The sequence below is a fragment of the Ranitomeya variabilis genome, chromosome 6, assembly GCF_051348905.1.
Source record: "Ranitomeya variabilis isolate aRanVar5 chromosome 6, aRanVar5.hap1, whole genome shotgun sequence".
Classification (NCBI taxonomy): domain Eukaryota; kingdom Metazoa; phylum Chordata; class Amphibia; order Anura; family Dendrobatidae; genus Ranitomeya; species Ranitomeya variabilis.
This window is the reverse complement of record NC_135237.1, coordinates 102858609-102881951: the sequence shown is the minus strand read 5'-3', so window position 1 is coordinate 102881951 and position 23343 is coordinate 102858609. Positions and strand designations below refer to the sequence as shown.

Below are 23343 nucleotides of genomic sequence, written 5' to 3'. Positions count from 1 at the left end.
CCCACATGTGTTGCTGTTGTCGAACATCCTCTAGACCTGCAGCTGCAGGGACGCAAACATAATATTCGAGCACTCTCCGATAGCTCCTTATCCGAGCACAATCGCTCATCATCACTAGTTCTGACCCAAAGTCAGATTGCGGGATCACCAAATCATCAAATTCAGAGACTAGGCCCTTACTATTCCAAGTGCTTGGCACACAATCTGTGAGCAAATCAATTCTGTTTATTCTTCTGTGAGTAGCTTTTCTTATAACATTTACAGACAAATTGGAAATTACTATGTGCCGCCCCTTCTGGTGGACATGTTAGGAGTTCTTTACCTTATTATGGCTTTGTCTTAATAACTTCCCATAACACGAACAGTTTCTCAATACAGTATATATGAGATATGAAAATATTAGACCCTAAGAAATTAGTAAACCTCATATGAGACCTTGTGATTTGGTAATGCTACACAAAAAATAGAATTTAGAAAAATATGAACCCTTCCTTGTATTATGCGGCACTGGGAAGAGCTGAAGATGTCTGCTGGTAGTTATACTACTAAGGGCAGGGAATTTAGATTAGTGGCACTACTCCATCCCTGAAATAAAAAAAAATACTGGAAAGGTACTTTAATATATGGTATACTAAATTAAAATAATAAATTATTTTTATTTTTTATATAGCGCTAACATATTCCGCAGTGCTTTACAGGTTGCACACATTATCATCACTGTCCCTGATGGGGCTCACTATCTAAATTCCCTATCAGTATGTCTTTGGAATGTGGGAGAAAACCGGAGAAAACGGAGGAAACCCACGCAAACACTGGGAGAACATACAAACTCCTTGCAGATGTTGTCCTTGGTGGGATTTGAACCCAGGACCCCAGCGCTGCAAGGCTGTAGTGCTAACCACTGAGCCATTGTGCTGCCCTAAAAGTATATTAACTCCCATATGTAAGGAATAATCCCTGAAAACAATGGTGCACCAAGATATTTTTTATCTTTTCTTATGGGCTGTGCCATCTTATATTTCTACCATTTGTCTGTCTCCTTGGAAAGCTTTCGTCGTCCTGTGCACAGAATCAGAACACTGTATGGTGACTTATCACAGAATGGCTGCAGTAGAAGATACTTTATAAAAATGGTGGGAAATTGCACAAATAGCAGCTCCTCAATTTACTGTCATAAATTGAATTTCTCTTGCTGGTTTGGGAAGCGATCTGAGAATGGAAGCCTGCCAGTAACTTCTCAGCCGGTCTGCCAGTAGTTTGTAGCCAGCAGTCTATTAGCTAAGACTGAAGACTAGACAGCTGTAAGAACGGTATAGCTTGCTAATAGGACTCCAGCCACAAGGAATTATTATTATTTATTGTTATAGCGCCATTTATTCCATGGCGCTTTACAAGTGAGGAGGGGTATACATAATAAAAACAAGTACAATAATCTTGAACAATACAAGTCATAACTGGTACAGGAGGAGTGAGGACCCTGCCCGCGAGGGCTCACAATCTACAAGGGATGGGTGAGAATACAGTAGGTGAGGATAGAGCTGATCGTGCAGCGGTTGGTTGGTCGGTGGTTACTGCAGGTTGTAGGCTTGTCGGAAGAGGTGGGTCTTCAGATTCTTTTTGAAGGTTTCGATGGTGGGCGAGAGTCTGATGTGTTGTGGTAGAGGGTTCCAGAGTAGGGGTGATACGCGAGAGAAATCTTGTATACGATTGTGGGAAGAGGAGATAAGAGGGGAGTAGAGAAGGAGATCTTGTGAGGATCGGAGGTTGCGTGTAGGAAAGTACCGGGAGATGAGGTCACAGATGTAAGGAGGAGACAGGTTGTGGATGGCTTTGTACGTCATGGTTAGGGTTTTGTACTGGAGTCTCTGGGCAATGGGGAGCCAGTGAAGGGATTGACAGAGGGGAGAGGCCGGAGAATAGCGGGGGGACAGGTGGATTAGTCGGGCAGCAGAGTTTAGAATAGATTGGAGGGGTGCGAGAGTGTTTGAGGGGAGGCCACAGAGCAGGAGGTTGCAGTAGTCAAGACGAGAGATGATGAGGGCATGGACTAGGGTTTTTGCAGATTCTTGGTTGAGGAATGAACGGATTCGTGCAATATTTTTGAGTTGAAGTCGGCAGGAAGTGGAAAGGGCTTGGATGTGTGGTTTGAAGGAGAGATCAGCATCAAGGATAACCCCGAGGCAGCGAGCTTGTGGGACTGGGGAGAGTGGGCAGCCATTTACTGTAATGGATAGGTTCGTTGGGGGGGTCACGTGAGATGGGGGAAAGATGATGAATTCTGTTTTGTCCATGTTAAGTTTCAGAAATTTAGCGGAGAAGAAGGATGAAATAGTGGACAGACATTGAGGGATTCTGGTTAGTAGGGAGGTGATATCTGGTCCAGAGATGTAGATCTGTGTGTCATCAGCATAGAGGTGATACTGAAAGCCATGAGATTCTATGAGCTGTCCCAGGCCAAAGGTGTAAATGGAGAAGAGCAGGGGCCCAAGGACTGAACCTTGTGGGACTCCGACAGATAGGGGGCGAGGTGAGGAGGTGGTGTGTGAGTGGGAGACGCTGAATGTCCGGTCTGTTAGGTATGATGAGATCCAGGATAGGGCCAAGTCTGTGATGCCAAGGGATGAGAGGGTCTGTAATAATAGGGAATGGTCCACTGTGTCAAAGGCAGCCGACAGGTCGAGGAGGAGGAGAACAGAGTAGTGTCGCTTGCTCTTGGCGGTTAAAAGGTCAGTGGTGACCTTAGTTAGGGCAGTTTCAGTGGAATGGTGTGGCCGGAAGCCAGATTGTAAGCGGTCAAAGAGGGAGCAAGAAGAGAGATGGGAGGACAGTTCAAGGTAGACGTGTTGTTCCAGTAGTTTTGAGGCATAGGGGAGAAGTGATATAGGGCGATAGCTAGATACAGAGGATGGGTCAAGAGAGGGCTTTTTGAGGATAGGTGTGATGGAGGCATGTTTAAAGCTTGAGGGGAAAACACCATTTGTTAGTGATAGGTTGAAGAGATGGGTTAGGGTTGGGATGAAGATTGTGGTGAGGTTTGGGATGAGGTGGGTTGGGAGCGGGTCAAGTGCACAGGTGGTGAGATGCGATCTTGAGAGTAGAGTGGCGAGTTGATCTTCTGTAATGGTGGAGTAGTTGGTTTTGGAGGTGGAGGGTAGGGAAGTTGGGAGGAAGGGCTCTGGGGCTTGTTGACCAAAACTGTCTCTGATGTTCTCAATCTTCTGCTTGAAGAATGAGGCAAAGTCTTCAGCAGAGATAAGTGAGGAGGGAGGAGGTGCTGGGGGACGGAGGAGAGAATTGAAGGTGTTGAATAACTGTTTAGGGTTGTGAGATAGGGAGGATATGAGAGATGAGAAGTAGGTTTGTTTAGCTGTGGCGAGTGCGGTCTTGAAAGTAGTGAGGGACTGTTTGAATGCGATTAAGTGGTCGTTGGAGTGGGATCTTTTCCATCTGCGCTCAGCAGCCCTGGAAGCTCGCCTCAGTTCTTTGGTCAGGCTGGTGTGCCAGGGCTGTCTGTTGATTTTGCGAGCTTTGGTATGTGTAAGTGGGGCAGCAGATTCCAAAGCTACAGCTATTGTGGTGTTATATAGAGCGGCAGCGTCATCCGCATTGTGTATGGAAATTATGTCTGTGAGAGGGAGGAGGGATTCAGAGAATGAATGTAGGTCAAGATGTTTAAGATTTCTGCGAGGGTGTGAAAGTTTGTGGGGTGGGGACTCTAGACATGGAGTGGAGAGAGATGAGAATGTGAGAAGGTTGTGGTCAGAGAGAGGAAGAGGCGAGTTAGAGAGGTTAGATAGGGAGCAGAGGCGGGTGAAGATGAGGTCCAGTGTGTGACCATCTTTGTGAGTGGCTGCAGAAGACCATTGAGTGAGGCCGAAGGAGGAAGAGAGAGATAGAAGTTTAGTGGCAGCTGAGAGGGAAGTGTCAATGGGTATGTTGAAATCGCCCATGATGATAGTGGGGATGTCCGCAGAAAGGAAATGAAGTAGCCAGGTGGTGAAGTGGTCAAAGAAGGTGGTGGCTGGCCCTGGGGGGCGGTAAATGACAGCCAGTTGGAGGTTGGAGGGGGAGTAGATGCGCACAGAGTGCACCTCAAAGGAAGGGAGGGTAACAGAGGGTGGCAGTGGGATTGTGGTGAAGGAGCAGTTATCTGACAGGAGAAAACCAACTCCTCCACCATGCTTGCTGCTGGGGCGGGGTGTGTGAGAAAGGTGGAAGCCACCGTAAGAGAGTGCAGCAGGGGAGGCCGTGTCAGAAGGGGTGAGCCAGGTTTCGGTGATGGCGAGGAAGGAAAGTTTGGTAGTAACAAAAAGATCATGGATGTAGGAAAGCTTGTTACAGACAGAGCGAGCGTTCCACAGAGCTCCTGTTAGTGGGACTGGGGAAGCGGGGGCTGGGCGAATGGGTATAAGGTTAGAGAGGTTACGGAAGTTTGTGATGGAGCGTGGATGGGAGGTAGAAATGACTGTGGGAATATGGTGAGGAGGACCAGGATTTGGAGAGATATCACCAGCAGTGAGAAGGAGCAGAGATAGTGTTAGCAGGTGGGAGCAGGAGAGAGCGTGAGGGGGCTGCCTGTGCTTTGAGACAGAGGATTGTATGTTAAGGAACAGTTCTGAGGAGGAGGTGAGATGGATGGGGAGGATTGAAGAGGAGATGAACAGTTCCTTACTTGGTGTGGGGATTGGGGGAGGTAGCAGAAAGTGAAGGATTATAGGGGTGAAAGTGAAAACAAACTGAAACATTGTTTGCAGTGACTGGCCAGTTACCTTCAGTTCCCTTCAGTTCCAATTCAGGTTTTAATTCTAATGTAATCCACACTTTTAGAACACACTTCTAGAAATCACACGGCAGACTGAAGTCTAGCAGACTTGTGCTATGCAATATATGGAAAACTAAGTGCGGTCAGGTGTGGAGCAGAGAGGAGTGGTCTCTGCTCATCTTGGTCAGAGAATTAAGGGTCGACCAGATGCATACAATCAAGACTAAGTAAACAAGGTCATAAATATCACACAGCAAGTTGGGGGTTAGCTGAAAGGCATACCATATGAAAGCAAAGAGCAGAGGAAAGTCTGTGTGCAAAGCTGGGTGATGTATTATGTGCACTTCATGTAGGAGAGCTGGATGAACATACCATATGAAAGCAAAGAGCAGAGGAAAGTCTGTGTGCAAAGCTGGGTGATGTATTATGTGCACTTCATGTAGGAGAGCTGGATGAACATACCATATGAAAGCAAAGAGCAGAGGAAAGTCTGTGTGCAAAGCTGGGTGATGTATTATGTGCACTTCATGTAGGAGAGCTGGATGAACATACCATATGAAAGCAAAGAGCAGAGGAAAGTCTGTGTGCAAAGCTGGGTGATGTATTATGTGCACTTCATGTAGGAGAGCTGGATGAACATACCATATGAAAGCAAAGAGCAGAGGAAAGTCTGTGTGCAAAGCTGGGTGATGTATTATGTGCACTTCATGTAGGAGAGCTGGATGAACATACCTGTTGGAAGAATAGAGATGCTTGTTAGAGTGCGATGGTGGCAGGTAGCAGGGCACAGTCTGTATACATCTTTCAGGTTTTAATTCTAATGTAATCCACACTTTTAGAACACACTTCTAGAAATCACACGGCAGACAGGAATGTGACATTACAGTAGCGGGCCTGCTCTGTGTTCAGCTATTGCTCATACTTTACAGGGAATCTGTCGGCAGGTTTGCAGACCAGTCAGCTGTGCCTATTGAGAGGGCATCAGTATCATAACCTTGGATGGCCCTGAGTGTGGATTAGCTTCCAACACTTTAGAGGGAATCTGTCCTCATGATTTCATCTCCAAGCTATCTGTTCATGTACCTTTTCCAAAGACAAGTCCAGCCCGTTCCTCCAATACTGAGAAATCAGCATTTAACTTGATATGTAAATGAGCTTGAAGAACTGTATGAAGATCTGAAACCTCTGTCACTCCAATTCAATGGTGAGAAAATGGAGGATTTGAGAAATGGTTTTGAGTTGGAGGCAGCACGAAGTGTTAGGCTAGGTTCACATTGCGTTAATGTGTTAACGCTAATGGACTGCGTTGCATGGCGAAATTGTCGCAATTAACGCCATGCAACGGGTCAGTTAGCGCACCCATTGACGGCAATGTGAATCTGCCATTTTCGGCACGCGCTAGCAATGTGCCGTTATTTTCTGTCGGACCTCGGACGCTGCTCGGGGATCTGCGCTAGCGGGATCAGCAAACGCGATCCCTATAGATACATTGCGTTAGCGCAATCCGCTAGCGCTATGCGCTTAACGGATTGCCCTAACGCAATGTGAACCTTGCCTTAGTGGGGTTTTTCCACAATTATTTGACCCTCTTATATGTCCAACCTCTTAATAACAATAGTTTTTCTAATATTCTTTCCTTTCCTGTGCTTCCTCTATGGTGTAGGTGGGTCACGTAACCCTCTGTTGACGTATAAGCACTAGTCCCTTGTTTGCCCTCACCTGGGCACAGGATTCGGGCAGAATGAGAAGAGAACATCACTGACCATGATTGACGGGAGTCTGAGCACGTAAAATCAGTCTTGATGGAACTTGCTGATGCTTTGGAGCACCGGTCCTGTCAGTTGAGAAGCTTTACGTTATGGATTGTCATTAGAAAGCACTTGTCAATTGAAGGGTCTGACACCGGCGCTCCAAAGCATCGGTTGGATTAGTCTGCTCATATGATGATCATGTTATTGCCCTAAAATTACTTTATCTTAAAAGCCTCCATAATATGTGTTATGGGTTTAAGATGTGGATAAGATCTTGCATATTCATGCCACATTGTACATTTATTTTAGGTAGTTTTACTCTTTAAGAAATTTGTTCTTGTGAATGGAGCATTTAGTAATCACTCAATATTTTGTGTATTCTCTCAATATACACTGGTCGAAAAAATTAAGGGAACACTAAAATCACACATCCTAGATATCACTGAATTAAATATTCTAGTTGCAAATCTTTATTCATTACATAGTGCAATGTGTTGAGAAAAATAAAACAGAAAAATAAATGTAAATCAAAATGAATATCCCATGAAGGTCTGAATTTGTAATGATACTCAAAATCAAAGTGGAAAATGAAATTACAGGCTGATCCAACTTCAGTGGGAATGCCTCAAGACAAGGAAATGATGCTCAGTAGTGTGTGTGGCCACCAAGTGCCTGTATGACCTCCCTACAATGCCTGGGCATGCTCCTGATGAGGCGGCAGATGGTCTCCTGAGGGATCTCCTCCCAGACCTGAACTAAAGCATCCACCAACTGCTGGACAGTCTGTGGTGCAATGTGACGTTGGTGGATGGTGCGAGACATGTCCCAGATGTGTTCAATCGGATTTTGGTCTGGGGAACAGGCAGATCAGTCCATAGCTTCAATGCCTTTATTTTGCAGGAACTGCTGACACACTCCAGCCACATGAGGTCTGGCATTGTCCTGCATTAGGAGGAACCCAGGGCCAACCGCACCAGCATATGGTCTCACAAGGGGTCTGATTATCTCATCTCGGTACCTAATGGTAGTCAGGTTACCTCTGGCGAGCACATGGAGGGCAGTGCGGCCCTACTAAGAAATGCCACCCCACACCATCACTGACCCACTGCCAAACCGGTCATGCTGAAGGATGTTGCAGGCAATAGATCGCTCTCCACGTCGTCTCCGTACTCTGTCACGTCTGTCACATGTGCTCATTGTGAACCTGCTTTCATCTGTGAAGAGCACAGGGCGCCAGTGGCGAATTTGCCAATCCTGGTGTTCTGTGGGAAATGCCAAGCGTCCTGTACGGTTTTGGGCTGTAAGCACAACCCCCATCTGTGGACGTCAGCCACTCAGACCATCCTCATGGAGTCGATTTCTAAGTGTTTGTGCAGACACATGCAAACTTGTGGCCTGCTGGAGGTCATTTTGCAGGGCTCTGGCAGTGCTCCTCCTGTTCCTCCTGGCACAAAGGCTGAGGTAGCAGTCCTGCTACTGGGTTGTTGCCCTCCTACGGCCCCCTCCACGTCTCCCAGTGTACTGGCCTGTCTCCTGGTAGCGCCTCCAGCCTCTGGACACTACGCTGGCAGACACAGCAAACCTTGTTGCCACAGCTTGCATTGATGTTCCATCCTGGATGAGCTGCACTACCTGAGCCACTTGTGTGGGTTGTAGAGTCCGCCTCATGCTACCACAAGTGTGGAAACACAACCAACATTCAAAAGTGACGAAAACATCAGCCAGAATGTATTGGTACTGAGATGTGTTCTGTGGTCCCCACCTGCAGAACCACTCCTTTATTGAGTGTGTCTTGACAATTGCCAATAATTTCCATCTGTTGTGTATTCCATTTGCACAACAGCATGTGAAATTGATTGTCAAACAGTGTTGCTTCCTAAGTGGAGAGTTTGATTTCACAGAAGATTGTGTTACTTGGAGTTATTTTCTGTTGTTTAAGTGTTCCCTTTATTTTTTGAGCAGTGTACATTGTTCATGGAAATCACAAAATTGATGCTACCATCATTAGAAACCATGCATTTCTCCACTGAACCCTTTTGACATACTTTGTTGTATAATAATGCTCATATTCCAATTGATTGCTTTACTGAGTATGGAGTTTATGTTGAGTTGGTGTAAAAAGAGCGAGAAAAAAATTACAATAAAAGTACAGAATTAGGAACTAAACAACATTATCGGAGCCCCAGACTCTGCCTCAAACACTCTCCTATGCATCATTCTCAGGATCTGTGCCCACAAAAGGAATGTAATGTCCATTATTATAGAGTTATTAATTCTTATATATCACAATTGAAGCACTATGAATCAATCTGCTAGGCTGGCAGAAGAGCACGAGCCCTTTATATGCTCCTAGGAAAGAAATAGTACGGGAATAAAAATCTTGAATGATTTTGATCAGCTGTTGTGTATGCCCAGCACAGCAGTTGGTTCAATCAATTTTATGTTTTGGGATGTTTTTATTAAAACGAGCTGCTGCTTTCTGTAAATCACAGAGAAAGATGTGATCAGTACGTATGGCTTCATTTCTCTACCTATAACTTATCTGTGGTTCTCAGTAAAGTTAAGGAGCAAAGTTTTTTTCCTGTTTTTATAGCAAAGTAAAATATATCAAGATATTGTTTGTATTTGTTTCTTGTTCTTACTGTTTTTTTGGATACTTATTAGGATTTAGCAATTATTGTTCTATCATTGATAGCTTGTGATGTCATCAAAGACAACCAGTCGCCACACACCGCCATTATAACAGTACCCTGTAGATGGAGAAAGGTGTTCAATAATATGACTGCAAATTCTTTTTTGTTGAGCTGTTAGACATATCTTCAACAATAATGTATTAATAAAGTTGATTTATGTACTTCAACTCTTTTCTGAGACTTTTAATTTGAATTTATGCCTGGTGCCACAACTTGCTTCACTAGCCAGTGTGTCTTTTCCAGTAAAGTAGACTGGAAGAGATGTCCGTGTGTATTCAGGTAGTTGCTCTCTTCATTAGCTCATATATCAGCACAGTTTCTAACCATCCTTCACTTATTTCCTCTTTATGAACTTTCCTCCTTTTCTATAGCCTGTTCTCTCTGCCCTCCCTGATACTGTAAATACTTTCTCCTCTCTCTACAATGGGGAGTTCTGTGTACAAGTCCCTTCCTCACTGCTGCTGTCTCTAACATCGAGAGAAGGTGGGAAAGAGCTGTCAGAACCAGGAGCTCTGACAGATTTGTAAAATGTTTGTATTTGGGTATATAAAATACTTATAGATACTCTGCATCAGCAAAACGGTCAAAATATTTTAATGATTAATTAGAAAGTTGATTAACTTTCTGCTTGGGAAAGAAATTAAAATAAAAAAAAAATTCTGTGAAGTTGTACCTCAACAGTAAGCTATGTTTCCTCTGCTAATATGCATTTTGGCCTATAAAATGTCTGTTTTAAATAAAGTCCACCACTAAATGGTTCACCTGGTGTCTGTACAACTGGCCAGGCTTAAGGCTGCGTTCACACGTTTTTATGTAGATTTTTAGGCTAACATATGAATGTGGATCCTAGAGAAGTCATAAGGCCCCGTCTCACACAGCGACGCTGCAGCGATACAGACAACGATGCTGATCGCTGCAGCGTCGCTGTTTTGTCGCTGTGTGGTCGCTGGGGAGCTGTCACACAGACCGCTCTCTCCAGCGACCAACGATCAGGGGAACGACTTCGGCATCGTTGAAACTGTCTTCAACGATGCCGAAGTCCCCCTGCAGCACCCGGGTAACCAGGGTAAACATCAGGTTACTAAGCGCAGGGCCGCGCTTAGTAACCCGATGTTTACCCTGGTTACCAGCGTAAATGTAAAAAAAAAAAAACAGTACATACTCACCATCTGTTGCCCGTCAGGTCCCTTGGCGTCTGCTTCCTGCTCTGACTGAGCCGCCGTACAGTGAGAGCAGAGCGCAGCGGTGACGTCACTGCTGTGCTCTCACTTTACGGCGGCTCAGTCAGAGCAGGAAGCAGACGCCAAGGGACCTGACGGGCAACAGATGGTGAGTATGTACTGTTTGTTTTTTTTTACATTTACGCTGGTAACCAGGGTAAACATCGGGTTACTAAGTGCGGCCCTGCGCTTAGTAACCCGATGTTTACCCTGGTTACCAGTGAAGACATCGCTGGATCGGTGTCACACACACCAATTCAGCGATGTCAGCGGGACCTCAACGACCAAAAAAAGGTCCAGGCCATTCCGACACGACCAGCGATCTCACAGCAGGGGCCGGGTCGCTGGTACGTGTCACACATAGCGAGATCGCTACTGAGGTCGCTGTTGCGTCACAAAACTTGTGACTCAGCAGCGATCTCGCTAGCGATCTCGCTATGTGAGACGGGGCCTATAGTCTCTGTTTTTGATCCTTTCCCAGCCTTGACTTCAAAAGTGCAGCAAAAATGTCACCGTGAAGACACTCACTGTAACTTCCACTCCACATGGGTTTAAATTGGCTTTTAATATTCCTTCAGTCTTTGCTTGCATCTTGCATTGTCATCCTTGGTTAAAACCCTAATTAATTAGCCCATTGATTTTTCTACACTTCTAGCAGTTCTCCTATAGTAGTTCAATTGAACGTTAACATTTAATTTGCCCAACTAGCGAGTCAGGTAATCGTTCTGTCTCCGCTGCTAAAATGATCTGTTCCAACCAGCACTGACAATTTTTGGAAATGTTTAATTTTTTTAATTTAGCCATTTATTTCCTGAAAAAAATGTTTTTTTTCTCTCTAATCCAGTGACCAGTTAGTAATTAATCTAACTCTGTACAGGTCTTTTTATATGGGCTTACCAACTGCCCTTTAAGGAAACCCGTCACCATGAAAATGCAGTCTAATCTGCAGGCACAATGTTATAGAGCAGGAGGAGCGGAGTACATTGATATATAGTTTTGTGAGAAAAAAAAATTCAGTGTAACTTGTGTTTTTATCATTTAAATCCCTGCTCTTTCCTGGATTTTCAGTCCAGTGAGCGTCAGGGCTGTGGAGTCTGAGTCGTGGAGTCGGTGTCATGGAAATTGAGGAGTCGTTTGGCCTACCGACTCCACAGCCCTGTTAGGGCTGTGAAGTCGGAGTCGGTGCCCATTTTGGTGGAGTCGGTGTCATGGAAATTGAGGAGTCAGAGTTAGAGGTTTGGTTTACCGACTCCACAGCCCTGGTGAGCGGTCTAATCAGTAACGGACTGCTTCCTTTGTCTTTAAGTACATACAGAGATGGCGGTCCATTCACTGGACAGAATATCCTAGAAAGAGCTGAGGATTAAACGATGAAAACACAGGTTATACTGAATTAATTCTCACAAAACTATATATTAATCTACTCGGATCCTCCCTACTCTATAACATGGAGCTTGCCGATGGGAGCGCATTTTCATGGTGACTGGTTCCCTTCAAAAGAAGTTTGTTTACCAGATCAATCAACATAGAAGGATGCGGATGCCTACAGGACCTTATGCGCGGGACGGTGTATTTAGTCATGTGGCCTCACTATGGGTGCACCGAGCACCCTAATTAGCATATTTAATCACATGACATTTCCTGGATAATGGAGGAAGCGATAAGAAAACTATAGGTTTAGTCTGCTCTAAGGCCCTTTTGTTCGACAAGGTGCCCAAACACGCAAAAAAATGGTGCAAGTAACGAAAGCCTTTTTTTTTGCGAACATTATGCCAGAATACTGGCACATTTCGCTTTAATCGACCCCCCCCTCCCCCCCCCATTGTGTCCTAAACAGTGGGATGTTGGTTAAACCTTTTAGTACAACCTTTTCCCAGAGTCGTGAAACTGTTACAGTGGTGCTAAAAATCATGAATGCCTAGTTGTATCGATAAAGAATTATAGTGAATAACATTTTTTGATAGTAGGATCTGAAATCCATTTTTTTCTCATTTTAGGTTTGCTGACTCCTACAATTTGAATAATCAAGAGGTTGAAGTTTACCTTTCACAGGACAGGAGACTATAAAGCAAGGTATTGTGTTGAGAAACGTCTATGTTGTATGTGTCTGTATGTGTACATCCAGTGGTTGTGATGTGAGGTTCTTGCCTGTCAGGTGTGTATGTTGTAATGTATTTCATTTGTATCATGAAAAATTGGGGTCCTTATTGAAATATAGGTAGAGATGGGCATATCTGTACTGGTATGGAGAAGGGAATGTAACGGGGCGATTGCACTTCTTCTTCTCTATAACCAGACTTGTGCACGCAATGCTTGATGGAAGGTTGGTGACTTACCCATAAATGCTGACTTCAAATGGGTTTTCCAGTTTCTCGCAATTTTTTTCAAAATGTAAAAGTGGATAAAAACAATAAATTGTCTTGTTTCCCTGAAAATAAGATCTACCCCAAAAATAAGTCCTAGCATGTTTTTACAGGATTTTTGGAGTATATTTTAAATATTATCCCTTCTCCAAAAATAAGGAACTAGTTACAGTCAGGACCATCGTTAGGTGGAGTCAAACTGGGCAATTTTCCATAACCCCACTTTCTTAGGGGCCGCCAGTGTTTCTATTTCCAGATTAAGACTGCTTAAGGACCTTTGGTGACTTCACAGTCATGTTACCTTGATGTCACCAAAGGTCTCTTAACTGCAGGAGTCTAGAAGAACTGAACAGGAGACAGGCTGGCATGCAGGATCGTCGTTATGGGGGAAGAGAGAGCCAAATGAGCCGTTTCACTCTCTTAGGGCCCCCAGTGTTTCTATTCTGAGGTTAAGACTGCTTAAGGACCTTTGGGTGCATCACAGTCATTTGGCCATGATATCACCAAAGGTCTCTTAACTGCAGGAGACTAGAGCTGAAGAGGAGGCTGGCATGTGTATGTGCAGTGTATGTGTATAGAAATGTGCATGTACTGTTGTGCCAGAGGCACACGGCAATGGTAAGATTCCTAATTTATTAAGTGATGTGCACCTTTTAAAGAATGCATCTTACTCCAGTAGTCCTTTTCATTAAGACTGTCCTGCACATCTCCATTGTTAATGAATCAGGGCCATTGTCCTCATCAGCACATCACCCAATGTACACAGGAGATGTGCTGCTGATAACATGAGGACAGAATGATCTATTAGTGATCATTCTAAAGGCTGAGTCACACACAACGATATCGTTAACGATATCGTTGCAACGTCACGCTTTTTGGTGACGTAGCAACGATCCCGCTAACGATCTCGTTATGTGTGACAGCGACCAACGATCAGGCCCCTGCTGGGAGATCGTTGGTCGATGGGAATGATCAGGACCTTTTTTTGGTCGCTGATCACCCGCTGTCACCCGCTGGATCGGCGTGTGTGACGCCGATCCAGCAATGTGTTCACTTGTAACCAGGATAAATATCGGGTTACTAAGCACAGGGCCGCGCTTAGTAACCCGGTATTTACCCTGGTTACCATTGTAAAAGTTAAAAAAAAAAAAACAGTACATACTCACATTCTGATGTCTGTCATGTCCCCCGGCGTCCACAGGGTTAAAACTGCTTTTGGCAAGAGCGCTGCTAATATGCACACGCTGCTGCCGAGAGCTTCCCTGCACTGACTGTGTCAGCGCCGGCCGTAAAGCGGAGCACAGCGGTGACGTCACCGCTGTTACTGCCGGCGCTGACACATTCAGTGCAGGGAAGCTCTCGGCAGCAGCGCGTGCATATTAGCAGCGCTCTTGCCAAAAGCAGTTTTAACCCTGTGGACGCCGGCAGGGGACGTGACAGACATCAGAAGGTGAGTATGTAGTGTTTTTTCTTTTTTTTTACTTTTACAATGGTAACCAGGGTACATATCGGGTTACTAAGCGCGGCCCTGCACTTAGTAACCTGATGTTTACCCTGGTTACCCGGGTGCTGCAGGGGGACTTCGGCATTGTTGAAGACAGTTTCAATGATGCCGAAGTCGTTCCCCTGATCGTTGGTCGCTGGAGAGAGCTGTCTGTGGGACAGCTCCCCAGCGACCACACAACGACTTACCAACGATCACGGCCAGGTCGTATCGCTGGTCGTGATCGTTGGTAAGTAGTTTAGTGTAACGGTACCTTTAGCCCATCCTTCTTCGTCAGCTTCAAGAAACTGATGATGGAATTGAGGGTTCGCAGAGTTATGATGATGCTCCAGAATGTGATGACATGATTATATTTGAATAAATGGTGATTTATTTTTTTTCAAGAATAAATCTGGATTGGTGTTCATGGTAAAATAAAATAAGACATATCCTGAAAATAAGCCCTGACCTATAAAATAATAATAAAAAAATAAAACCCTGCCTTATTTTCTGAGAAACACGGTAAGTTATACTTACTGGCTCTATTCTACGCAGTTAATGTGGAGGCCACTCTGGTGGTCCTTGTTATGACATAAAGCTATAACTTAATTTTCCAGTCACTTGCCATTTATAGGGCTTTTGAGGAGGACCACTCGAGTGGCCAAAACCAGAGAGTCTACCTATTTTTTAGTTTTTATAGTCATCCTTGCCGTTTCAAACTTTTTTCGAGGGATAAGTTGGACAACCCTTTTAACGTCAAAATATTTTGGATGTGAACTTATTTCTTTTTCAATGTAGTAAACTTAGCTACAAGTTCCTAAATGTACCCACTCTTCCACTAAGACCGATTTACGGGTTGCTATGCTCAAGTTGTATAGCAACTCATGAAGCCATCGGTTCTCTGCGGCACATTCCACGGCTGGGACAGGCATTCTCCCTCTTGTGTATGGTAATGGTCACCAGGGATTACGTGGCATAGACTCCTTTTGTAAATTGGAGATTAGAGAGTATTGTATTCCTGGATTGGTACTAAAGCATTGACATTGTTTTTTAATCTGATAACGTATGGCTTTAAATTCATGTTCCTTCAGTCGCAGGCGACAAATCTAAAGCAGCATTTCTTGGATTTATGAGGATAAATCCTGTTTGGCAATCTTGTAGATCCTCCAGAGAATAGTTAAACAGTGATTAATCATTGTTTCTTCACTGAGTGTGCAGAAAAGAATGGGGAAGCCGCATTTCACACCTCTGAAGCAATTAATCCCCATGATCTTAGCCAGGCTTGTCTTGTAGATAAGTCAGGATACAAAACTGTACCTAATTTATCAATGTATGCATGCCATAAAGTATAAAACACACTATTTATTTCATATCATTTATAGTCAAATGTAAAAAAAAGTGACTTTTCCGTATCCAAGAGTGTTTTTTACATTGCCTTCATATAAACTAAGTACCAGAGATTACAATGGGATTGCTGTTTATTGTGCACATCTGGTGCAGTCACTATGCATTTTCTCATTCACTTGCTGGCATTTTTAGTGATTGTGGCATAAATCATTTTGCTAATCAGAAACATAAGTGACGGGAAGTCATCTCCTTTTTTTGAACAATGGGAAAAAACATATGGCTGCTTAGACAGGACTTGGCTGTTCTGCTATTTATGTGGCATTGTATTCTGTATTTAGAATTTCATATTAATTGCAATGGTTTGATTGAAGGCATACAGTGCCCAAGGTTTACGTTCAAAGTATTTGTTTTATGCCTTGTATATGGCGCACTTTGAGCTTAACTTTTATGGTCCACCTGCCTGCAAAAATAAAGTTGTAGCATATTATGCTATCCGATTCATGAGCAGACTACTTTAAGTCGCTCGGATACAAAGACTGCGTGTTATAATTGGCAGCTCAGATCAACATGCACAGAGAGCTGGCTGGTAAAATAGAGGTTTGCATTGGTTAGATGTTTCTGACCAAGGATCTGTGTCTATCAAATTGTGGTTCCGCTAGGTGAAGAGGTATATATAATATAATTAGAATATACTAATATAATCAAATACAGTAGAATAGAGAATGCTGTGTGTTACTTATTGCAACAAGACGAAGGAAAAGTTGAGGAATGATGGAAATCACAGAAAGGATAGGCAAGTTAATAATATGTAAATGATATATAATTTTTTCTAAAAATCTTGATCTATTCAGTATTGAGTATGCAGAAATCCCCACACTTACACACTTGGCTGCTATTAATTACATTATTAATTGTTAACTGAGGAATGTTCTGCCACACTGAATGCACTTGGACAAATCGTAAAGATCCGCTGCTGGCAGCTCCTTTGCAGTCAATGACTATTGACACCCCATATGTGCTTGCTATGAGACAGGTCCAAAGATGCTGCAGATCATGGTGGCACGTTTAGGCCATGCAGCCTGCTCACAGTGGCACACGTAACACACAGCTCGATGATGTCATCTGGAAAATTGGCCCCAGGGACACTAGAGAATTGGCCATACCACGGGCTCCACAACCAAATCAATGTATAGTAGAGATGTTAGGCCATGTTCACACGCTGCGGTTTTTACCGCGGAACCGCCGCGATTTTGATGCTGCGGGTCCGCAGCAGTTTCCATAGCGTTTACATTAACATGTAAACCCTATGGAAACCGCAAACCGCAGTGCACATGCTGCGGGAAAAACCGCGCAGAAACGCAGCGGTTTACAACCCGCAGCATGTCACTTCTTTGTGCAGAATCGCTGCGATTCTGCACCCATAGGAATGCATTGAACCGCTTACTTCCCGCATGGGGCTGTGCCCACGTTGCGGGAAGTAAGCGGATAATGTGCGGGTGGTACCCGGGGTGGAGGAGAGGAGACTCTCCTCCAGGCCCTGGGAACCATAAAATAGTGTAAAAAAAAGAATTAAAATAAAAAATGAAGCTATACTCACCTCTCAGCGCTGCCCGCGGCCGTCCGGTCTCAGTTGCTGTGCCGAACAGGACCTGTGGTGACGTCGCGGTCACATGACCGTGATGACGCCGCGGTCACATGACCGTGACGTCACGAAGGTCCTTGTCGGCACAGCCGCTTGCAGCGCCGGGGAGATCGCGACGTCAGAGGGTGAGTATAGCCAATTTTTATTATTTTTTACATTACTATTGATGCTGCATATTGCTGCATATGCAGCATCAATAGTACAGCAGTAATCCCGCAGCGGAAACCGCGGAACAAACCGCGATAAATCTGCAGGGATAACCACAGTGGTTTTGCCCTGCAGATTTTCAATTCCGCTGCGGGATTAACCCGCAGAGGAACCCGCAGCGTGTGAACATGGCCTTAGTGTACCTTGAATGAAGACTAGAGGGGTCTGGCTTTTGTGTACTTTGTTATTCCACACCATAATACCAGGAACAGGATCGATGTAATGTTCCCTCCTGAAGGCCTCTTATTGGCGATTGTAATGAGGTCCCCAGACCAATATCTTGCTATCATTGTATTCAAGGTAAAAGTGGAACTCATCTTTGTAAAGTACAAACCTCCATTCCAGCCTCCATTGCTGTCTTGCTCTGTACTATGATAGCCTATGAAAGCGGTCATGTGACTGACATCAAGCCTGTACCTGGACATGTGGCTCGTGGCCCAATGTCGTGCAAATGTCTTTTGATGGTTTGTGTAGACACTGTTTGGTACTTTAAGCTTGGTATGTAACTTTGTTTCTTTTTCGGTACAGAATAAAGTAATAGTGTAACCAGTGGTACTTCAATTTCCCAGTCTCTCGAGTGCCATTTTGTAAAATACAATGTTAGGCTACATTTTATTATCACACCTTTTATACACAGCTCATTACACAGAATCCAGCATTCACAATAGGTGGTGTGAAAACTGTCCCTGCTTCCCCTCCCTTCACATCTCCTTTTGCACAGTCTCATTAGATGCGCCAATGCAAAAGATAGTAGTGTACTCTGTTCAATGTACATATGTCCTTTCCTGAAACAAAAGCAGCCATTGTGATAAATGCAAGATTTTTAATTTTTATTTTTAATACAGATTGTGATATTTAACCACTCCCCCCAAAAAAAACAAACAAAAAAAACTTCCGTTTAAGATGGATCTCAATGTGCCTATCCAGATTTACTACAACCAGGGTTGGAGCTATAGCCATAGCAGCCACTGGACCCTGGACTGCAGCTGGGCCCAGGACGCCAGCAAAAAAATAAATAAAATGTCCCGCGGCTGTTCTACAATAGTATGCGCCACTGGGATGCTAGCCAGGTCCTAATTACAGTGCAGCTGCAAGTGCCAGGGGAGGAGAAGCAGAGTTGTGATAAGGGAAAGGTCTAGTGATGGCTGGGATACTCCAGGGAGATTAAGAATGATCCTAGTGCTCATACTTTTATTGACTATTAGGAAAACATGAAGAGTGCTGTTTTCCATCCTCACAGTAGCTGTAATTCTGTGGCGCTGGAGCTGCTCCTTGGTGCTCCCCGTCCCTTATGGGACGTCACGTCACACATTGGGGAGTGGCCTGCTCCAGGCAGCTAGCAGCAGCCAGCCCCTAATACCATGTGCTTGTATTCAGTCTGATATCAGGGGGCGTAGTGGAATAGTGGCCTGCTATTGGCTGCTAGCAGCTGCCAGTTCTCTGATATCTTTTCCTGAAGTCCTAGATCATGGAGCCCCCAGATCTAGAACTGAATGCAAGCAGATATTAGCGGGGAACTGGCAGCTGCTAGCAGCCAATAGCAGGCCACTACTCAGCCACGCCCCTTGATATTGGACTGAATACAAACTGATGGTATCAGGGGCTGGCTGCTGCTAGCCGCACTTTATCAGGCCACTCCCCGTTGTGTGACGTAATGTCCCATAAGGGACGGGAAGCACCAAGGAGCAGCTCCAGCGTCACAGAATTACAGCTACTGTGAGGATGGAAAACAGCACTATTTATGTTATCCTAATAGTCTATGAAAGTATGAGCAGAAGGATCATTTTTTATCTCCCTGGAGTAGCCCTTTAAAGAGGTTGTCCACTACATTAGCACTGATGACATATCCTTAGGGATTGATCATCAATGTCTGATTGGTTGGGGTCCGACACGACACCCGGCATTCCCGCCAGTTAGCTGTTCTCGGTGTCTGCTGGAAATACTCGCTTACAGAGCTTTTCGAGCTTCTGATAATGGCCGAGGCTGGGTACTGCATATCCCCCTCCGATACAAATCAGTAGGAGTTGGATGTGTAGTACCCTGCAGCGGCTACTGCCAGAAGAAAGCCAGCTCTGCAAGTGAGTATTTCCAGCAGACGCCGATAACAGCTGGTCATCGGGGTTCCAAGTGTCGGATCCCAATCAATCAGACACTGATGACCTTTCTTGAGGATAGTGTATCAATACTAAAGTCATAGACAACGTCTTTACTGTATATATCACGTATACAGGAGGAGGAGCTGGGTGTGTATTGTAGTGTGTAGGGAGAGGCGGTCTGCCGCCATCCGATCAGTGCAGAGGTGTATTTATAGCAGCCGGAGGATGCATTCACTGTAGGGATTGTGAAGGCAAGAAGAATCATCACTCACATCTCCACCAGGCCTTTCTGCAGTGCCCAATACTGACAAGCTGGTGGACCAAGTACAAAAGTTAGCTGTCGGGCTCTAGCTCTTTTCCTAGATGTTTTAAAAACTATGGAAAAGAAAAAATAAGAAGGGGACTTCATATTACAGCAGGAATCTTAGTCCAGTCAGGGACTGAAGTAACATTTCTAGCGTAAGTATCGCTGGCACTATTGATGAATCTGACAGGCAGGCATGTCCACATTTGGTTTCTCCCCAGGTCCGACCATTCTGGCATAGCTGCTTAAAACTGGCGTGAAAACTTTAAAAGTCGCACAATTTTGGGACAAATCTGTGATGTGCATACATTTGAGGACTTTTCAAGATGTTTTTTGGAAGTTTTCTTGCAAAAATACTATGCTGAATCGCTCCCATTGTGCGTATGCTTTTGCCTCGGGATCCAAATGTAAAATGTGGTAAGTATTTTCAGGCAGCTTTGCTCCATGTGTCCCATGTTTTGCCTCTGGTTACCTTGTAGTGAGGTTGCTTCCTAACTCTGTAGGCAAAGCACTTTCATGTACACATTTCCTAAATTTTTACTGCAAGCCACCTTCCGAGTAATGACATCAGCCCCTCCTACTTCCCCCAGTAGCAGGCCCAAGATCTTAGTGATCAAAGCAGAGACATCTTCAACAAGATGTGAAAATAAGAGACAACAAGGCCTCTGAGCAATGCAACCTACAGCTATTAATCATTGCCAAGTGTTTCTCAACCCCCTCTTTCTCCTGGAAGTCACAGCCAAGCCGCCCCAAAGCCAACTACCCGATAAACTGAACAAATTCCATCACACAATAGAGAGATGGTATGTTCTTTATTTTATAACGATAAATATTCACATAAACAGATAAAAGCCAGAGTTGAAAACCTACGTATTTCGAACTTTAGCATTTCTTTATGGTTACCATGTCTCACCTTTGTTGTATTTTGTTCTGATTTTTCAGTAGTCAAGGCTAGATTTATTCCTAGTTGTCCCTCTCCCAGTACTCATAAAAAGGGTTTCATCCTGGTGCAACACTTTCTTTCCTCTTACCACCACCGCAAAGGTTTTCCCATTCAGCCCGTTACTCACATCTAGGCTTTTCCCAATCATCGTACACTTATTAGAGTGGATATAAAACATCTACACACCTGTCAAAATGTCAGGTTTTTGTCATGTAAAAGAAATCATACCAAGAAGAATAATTTCAAAACTTTTTCCACCTCTAATGTCAACCATAATCTATACAAATCCATTGAGAAACAAACTGAAATCAGTTTGAGGAGAAAAACAAAAATAACAAAACAAAAATATGCCTGCATAAGAGTGAGCACTCTCTTTTAATTGGGATATACCGTATTTTTCAGACTATAAGACGCATCGGACCATAAGACGCACCCCAAATTTGGGGTTAAAATTGCAGAAAAAAAGATTTTTTTATAAGATGGCGTCCGTCTTATTGTCCGAATTTTACAGTATCTTACCCGAGGGCTGGCGGTGGCAGAGCAGGGTCACAGGAGGCATGGTGTCGGCAGAGGTGCGGTGATGCGGTGGGCGATATGGCGTGCACCTGAGCAGGGTCCCTTCCTGTTTAGGTGGGCGACGCCACGGCCTGGTGTCCATGGGGGGTTGCAGCAGTGCTGTGGCGGAGGCAGAGGTGCAGGGATGACGAGGCACAGTGAGTGGTATGGCGTGAGCAGGGTCCCTTCCAAAGGTGAGGTGACGCAGCGGCCCAGTATTCAAGGTAAGCAGCAGAACCGGGTGAATCATGGCTTCATCGATGTCGGCGGCCATCTTCCTGAGGCCGCGCGTGTGCAGATGAAGTGCTCTGCTTCCCAGGGCTTCAGGAAAATGGCCGCGGGAGGCCGCGCGCGTGCGCAGATGGAGATCACGGCGGCCATTTTCCTGAAGCCGAGTTTGCAGATTTAGATCTCGGCTTTAGGAAAATGGCCGCCGCGATCTCCATCTGCGCACGCGCAGCCTCCCGCGGCCATTTTCCTGAAGCCCTGGGAAGCAGAGCACTCCATCTGCGCACGCGCGGCCTCAGGAAGATGGCCGCCGCCACTGATAAAGCCATGATTCACCCGGCTCTGCTGCTTACCTTGGATCCGGGCCGCTGCATCACCTCACCTGTGGAAGGGACCCCGCCCACACCATACCGCTCACTGCACCTCATCATCCCCGCACCTCTTCCACCGCCGCCGCACCTCTGCTGCCGCCACACCACTGCCGGTAAGCCTGCATTCCAACTATAAGACGCACCCCCCCATTTTCCTCACATTTTTCTGAGGGAAAAAGTGCGTCTTATAGTCCGAAAAATACGGTACTTGTGTTTAGAATTAGCCCATGGCATGTAAACTCATTTTAAATAGTAGTCAGTACACCGCTGCCATCATGACAGTGATTCTGATTAACCTCATATAAAGTTTAGCTGTTCTAGTAGGATTTTCCTCTGACAATTTCTTAGTTCCATTTTGCAGCAAAAGCCATGGTCCATAAACAGCTGACAACACAGCAAAGAGATCTCATTGTTGAAAGTTATCAGCCAGAAGAAGGAGATAAAAACATTCCAAGGCATTAGGTATACCATGGAATGCTGGGAAGACGGTCATCAAAAAATGGCTTTAATTTGGTAGTACAACAGTGGCATTGCATAAAACTGGACATCCCTCAAAATTGCTGAATAGGTGAGAAGAAAATTGTCCCTAGAGGCCTACAGCAACATTAAAGGAGCTGCAGGAATTTCTGGCAATTACTGGTTCTGTACTCCATGTGACAACAGTCTCCCATAAATTTCATATGTCTAGTCTGTGGACTAGGATGGCAAAACCGAACCCTTTTTCTTACAAAGAAAAACATCCCAGCCTTGCTATATTTTGCCAAAATCTACATCAAATCTGCAAAAAGCATGTGGGGAGAAATGTTATTATGGTCTTATGAGACCACGGTTGAACTTTTTGGCCATTAATCCAAAAGGTATGCTTAATGCAAAACCAACACTGTGTGGCACCGGAAGAACACTATGCCCACAGTGGGGCTGTTGCTTGACAACTTGAAGTGGGGCATTAGTCAATGTGGAGGAAATTCTGAACAGATCCAAATATCAGTCAGTTTTGAAACCAAACCTTCAGAGCGCTGACAAAAAGCTGAAGATGATCAGGAGCTTCACTTTTTCAGCACAACAATGAATCTAAACATAGCTCCAAATAAAGATAAAATTGGATTACCCAGAATAAGATCAAAATGTTAGACTTTCCCAGCCAGAACCCAGACTTCAATCCAGTTACAAATCTGTGGGGGACATGAAGAAGTCGCTGAAAGAGTGGGAAAGGTTGCCCATTCTAGATGTCCCACGCTGATAGACTCCTACCCAAAAAGACTGAATGCTGTCATAAATCAAAGGGTACTTCAACAAATAATTAGTTTAAGGGTGTGCATATTTACACAACTACATTATTTTAGTTCTTTTTTTTTTCTCTTTTTGCACCTAAAAAGAT

The 23343-nt window shown here is 44.7% G+C and overlaps 1 protein-coding gene across 1 annotated transcript in view; it reads left to right on the top strand.

The window, feature by feature from the left end:
* TBC1D5 (TBC1 domain family member 5) overlaps nucleotides 1–23343 on the top strand; it is a 745630-nt gene that overhangs the window by 149536 nt on the left and 572751 nt on the right. The window contains exon 3 of the mRNA XM_077268870.1: nucleotides 12424–12499. The gene's annotated coding sequence lies outside the window, so the exon portion shown is untranslated. The remainder of the gene's footprint in view (nucleotides 1–12423; nucleotides 12500–23343) is intronic.